Here is a 5,478-nt window from a genome sequence, read left to right on the forward strand (position 1 = left end):
GCTATGATGTCTGCTCTCTGCACCCTCATAAGTAAAGCACATGAGTGTGGTATTAATCTTCTCATCTAACTCTCTAAGTATTTTTTTTCCAAAATGTTGAGCTATTCCTTTACAAGATAGAGTGACTACAGTCTGGACAAGATTGTAATTAAACAAAGGGAAGGGGTGATGAGCATAAAATGTCTCCGAGGCCCTTGATAATTGATAACATCTGTGCTTTTATTTCAGTTGTGGGGAGAGTCTGCTCTGATGTCTGTCCTGCTGTGGGCAAACATCCTCCACTGTTTGCAGTACTTGCTTACAATCAGACACATTTACTAAAGTATAGTGAAGTACACCAGCGAACTGAGTTTTCTATGAGGACTCAGCGGAAGTCACTACCCAGTCGTGTGCAGGGCTTTTGAACTGTCAAGGCTCCCAAATCAAAGCATAATCTCGCACAGCATGACAAAGCGAAAGAGCTGCCGAATGAAATCGACAGTGGAGTCCTCAAGTCTCAGGTGTGGTTTCACATCACTTTAACCTCAGCTGACGCTCCAGCTAGCTCATCTCAACAGACATGCGGGACGAGAAGCTCATCAACTTTTACTGTGACATCTGCCGGAGAGGAAAGTGTGGAAACAAACACAAAAAAAGTTCAGCTGCTCCTCCTCTTAGGCCTTTTGTCTTCTTCAGAACTCGATTGATTTTCTGATGAAATTATAGACAGCTTGGAATATTGTTTGGAGGTGGAGCTCGCAGCGTTTCGGGTGTGCGTATGTGCGTATGTGCGTGTGTGCGTGCGTGTGTGTGTATTGACAGATGGTTGTCATTGTATGAGAGCTGGTTTGCACATTCGTGTAATGGAGGCAGAGAAACATAGAAAACATATGTAGTGGACAGCAGGACTCGCTGACTGGAACTAAAGGATGCACGTTCACCACACACGCCAAACACACTTTGACTGCATCAATTACATGCATGCTCTGTAGTTTATGAGCAGTATATCAGTGGGGTGTGATGCAGGTTGTGTCACTCATGTGTAACATGTTGTGTAATAGAAAATACATTTGAATGGAAGGAGTTTGTTTGGCAGGAATTTTGCATCTTGCTGAAAGTCTTTTTTTTTCAATGAAATTAATAATCACAGTGAAAGGGCAGGAGGTAACAGACAGGTTTAGAGTGAGGGAAAAAGACCATAAAAGGAAAAGATTAAGACATGGATGAGTCTGAAGGCACCAGGAAGTGCAAGGACACCAATGAGAAAAAGTTAAAAACCACAAGAGGGACTAAACAGACAAAACATCATGAGAGTTGGACACTCGTGCTTGACTCTTTATCACTCTGTATGTGTATTTTTTTTGTGTGTCTGTGTGAGAGAGAAGACCCCCGCCCCTCCGCTGGCCCCGCCTCTCCATGCGCAGCAGCCTAACCGTTCCTGACAGCCAGTGGCTCATTAGAGCTGCTGTTCTATGTTCCTACCTCCATCCGCTCGCTCCCAGTTTCCTGGACCCAGCCCCCCCAAACAATACGTGTATGTGTGTGTGTGTGTGTGTGTGTGTGTGTGTGTGTGTGTGTGTGTCAGCTGGCTGCACTCAGGCCAGAGCCGGGACAGGCGCGGGGGGCGGTGGGGAAGAGAAGAGGGGGAGTCAAGGCCTATTCACCGGCACAAAGACATAATTAACCAAATTGGCAAATGGTTCGAGAAACCGCCTCTTGAACATTGTGTGCAGGCCTTGGGTTGCTATAGTAACTCTAAATTTGTGTGTGTGCGTGTGTGTGTGTGTTTTGTCCAATGTCCATATTTAAAGTCACAAATGATTATCAGTCCCATCATCCTAGACCACACACACACACACACACACACACACACACACACACACACACACACACACACACACACACACACACAGACAGACGTCATTTCTACAGATGAATTTTGATGATTTCAGTTTTTCTGTCATGGTTCATTCAGTCACTCAGTCATCTTTGAATATGCAACATGACCGAATCATTTACTTTCTATGATGGGGTTTTTGGCAGAAATCAACTTCATTGTGCTGTTTAAACTACAACATTCAAAACAAGATTGGATCCAAAGCAGGAAGCGCTTTGTCTGTTTCCTCTCTTAGGTAAGAAGGATTGCAGAGAAGGTGATGACAGTCGCACTCACACATCTTATTCATCACAGAGGTGTGTGTGTGTGTGTGTGTGTGTGTGTGTGTGTGCTTGTGTGTCTGTCAGCTGACTCTCCTCTCTGTGAGTCAATGAGACATCGATCACAGTGACAGTGGGACAGACATCAAGGACAAACTGCTTGTAGATCAATAGCAGCATGGCTGCACTCTGTGTGTGTGCTTAAATCTTGTATTGCTTTCCTGCTATAGAAGACAGCATTTCATATTTAAACCACAGCCGCATAAGACATCACTTTATCTATCAAATATAGATTTCACTACAATACAAAAGTTGAAGTGGAGTTGATTTGTACTTCAGAGCCGCACTAAGTTTAGTCCACAAAAAGTTGCTCTTTTTTGGAGTTACAGTAAGGTTGCGAGGTTTGTTTGTTTGTTTCTGTAAAGCTGTCTTCCTCCCGCCGACTCCAGCCCCGTTTTGAGGTTAGCTTCTGTAAAGTTGTGCCTTTTGGCACCAAGCAGCATTGTGGTTTGGGAGCTCGGAGCTTGGTTAAAGATAAACTTCAGGTCTGACTGAAGAGTTCACTCTTTCTCGCTCTCTTCCCCTCCCCTCTGTCTCTCTCTCTGTTTCTTCCCCTCCCATCCCTCGTTCGGCCCCCAGAGTCACAACAAGAAGCAGCAAACAGCTTGTGCATCCCTCGTACCAGGAGAAAATGCCCCATTTTTCATCTGTTTGAATCTGACATTTTTGGCACATTAAATATTGGACATTAATAAATTAAATGTAATGAACTGACATGAAAGAGGAAAAAAGTCCAATGGTACAATGCAAGAAAGTATAAAAGGCAAGAGTGCAAAAGAAAGAAGCAAAACAACAACTAAAAAGAAGGCTCAAACTTTTTTCTTTAATTCCAATTAACTATTGCCTTCTGTAGCCATTGGAGATTATTTTTCATGTTCATTTATTCAAACAAATATTGAATAATTTATAGTAGCGGGAATAACAACATGAGAAATCACAAGCACTCGGTGCCAATGGAGGGAAAGAAGTCTGTCTATGAGGAATGTGGTTGAGGAGCACTCTTAATAAGTGTGACTTATTGGTCATTTAATCTAATTAGACCTCCGCTGGGTGTTTTGTAACATTGAAATAATCATAACCACTCAGACGGAGCTGATGCAGCTGATCTGTGACCAGCAGCTAATTTACTAGGTGATTAAATTCACATAAAATGATCAACTCTTTGGTTTTGATCTGTGATTATAGAAAAATAAACAAAAATGTATTGTGTTTGTTAATATTTTAGCTGTAATGTTACATATACATGAGTCATTGCATGCAGCACTGGTCTGTTTTACACCTGTACCTATTTTGTGTATCTGGTTCAGTCTTCTCTGTGTCAGTGTGTGCATATATGTGTCACTGGCCTGTATGTAGTATGTAGGTCGGTGTAAGTAACACCATGGTCACACCCTATGATTATGTTGCATAACACATTGACATCCACAGATCCCATAGCACTCTGGTCTCCACCCCATCAGTCCACCTACTGTGTTTAGGTAGGTAGGTAATGTACTCTGCTAATGCAAACTTTGGTTTATTCTGCAAAACCCTGAATTATGCTCAATTTTCAATTTGCTTGGTTCGGTGCTTTACAAACGCTCTCTATCTATCAGAAGTCTTCCAAATGAAGGCAAGACTTCCATGGTGAAAAACAGAGTTTTTTCATGCACTGGTCAATTTTGAGATTTTGATTTATTTTGCTTCCATAACATGTCTTCTTTCAGATTAGTGGACAGAAAAAAACCTCTCCAAAATGCCCATTTAGGTGTGTATTTTATTTCAGATTTCTGTTCTAGTAATGTGTACATACTTCATTAGATAATAACTCATTTTCAGATTGAAACATAAAATTTCAGAAAACTTTTAATAGACAAAATATTTGTCTTACTGTAAATGTTCAATGTTTTATTGTGATACCTATTAGTTAAAATTTTTACCCTGCTCACCTGGGTACCTCCCCTTACAGGACATATTAGGTTGAAGTGGATTGTCAATGCCTTTCAGAGCAACACACAGAAGCGTTTTCTGATCTGATGCCCCCATTGGCAGGATGACATCATTTTTTTGTAATGATTAGTTAGGTTGAATGACAAAACATCTTAGTAAGGGTTAAGGAAACATCATGGTTTTGATTAAAAGTATAACTTTGTGCAGGCTATGGAACAATCATGATCATACTTTAGAAAAAAAAAAGAACAGCGTTGACTGTTGGTTTGATATGGGAAACTACATGGCGCTTGTTACTTTGTAATAATGTGTTACTCCTTTGCTCATGTTACTATTACAATAGGCGCTAGAGGTCTTTGTTAATTAACAACAAGGTAACATTAATTGCAGGTCTGTGACAGGATGTGATCTCCTGCGTGAGGGTTGGACACACCACACATCTATACACTACCTTCATCTTCTTGATATGTAAAGGGCAAATTATTCTCGGAAATGTAAGTATGAATCTTTAACAGTCAGAAAATAATAACAATATTAACAACAGTGATGCATTCACTTACTGTTGTAAAGTACACAGAGAGGCATAGTCCCTCTCCCTCCAGTGTCCCAAAGGGGGCCTTATTTAGTCAATAGTGAAAGAAAAATAATTTTTTTGATGTTGTATTAACTGTGCCATGAATCACACACATGATGTTTGTCAGTTTAAAAGATAATTTTGCAATTTAAGAAAGTCGCAGTAGATTTGGTTTCATAGTACCAGTTAGTTTTGTGTGAAACAGTTTGTTGAAAATCTATTGTCTTGCATGATATACATCAACCAACATCAACATGGCTGTTACCTCAGCACAGATGTAACGATTTCTTACCTCATGTGTTTTATCCAGCAACTTTTTTGTCAGCGGGGATGCAAAGGAATGAGCATGACCTGCTGCTTGTGGGCGTACACCGCGCTACAGAACACAGGCATTGTCGCTTTAGTGGACAAGAGGGTTATTAAATCACTTAAGTAACTTTTGGGTGAATAGTCTTTTGAATTGCATATTTTCAGTCTTACATTTTAAGAGTTTTACAGCTAACAGTGACTTTCTTGTGTCGCAAAAAAATATTTAACCCTTTAAATCCTGGATCAACGTGACTTTTCTTGTGCTGCGTTCAGAAGCCTTTGCAAGTATTTAAACCTTTTAACCCTGAAGGGGTTTCTTTTAAAAACACAGAGGAAAAGTCAATGAGCAACATGGCAAGACATTTTCCGTGAATTGTACAAAAGTTTGTAGAACTGAAAACTTTTTTCTTTTTTTAAAAGCCAGGAAAAATAAAAAACAATATTTATAATTAACATTACCATATATTTAA

This window comes from Plectropomus leopardus, chromosome 22 (genome assembly GCF_008729295.1).
Source record: "Plectropomus leopardus isolate mb chromosome 22, YSFRI_Pleo_2.0, whole genome shotgun sequence".
Lineage (NCBI taxonomy): Eukaryota > Metazoa > Chordata > Actinopteri > Perciformes > Serranidae > Plectropomus > Plectropomus leopardus.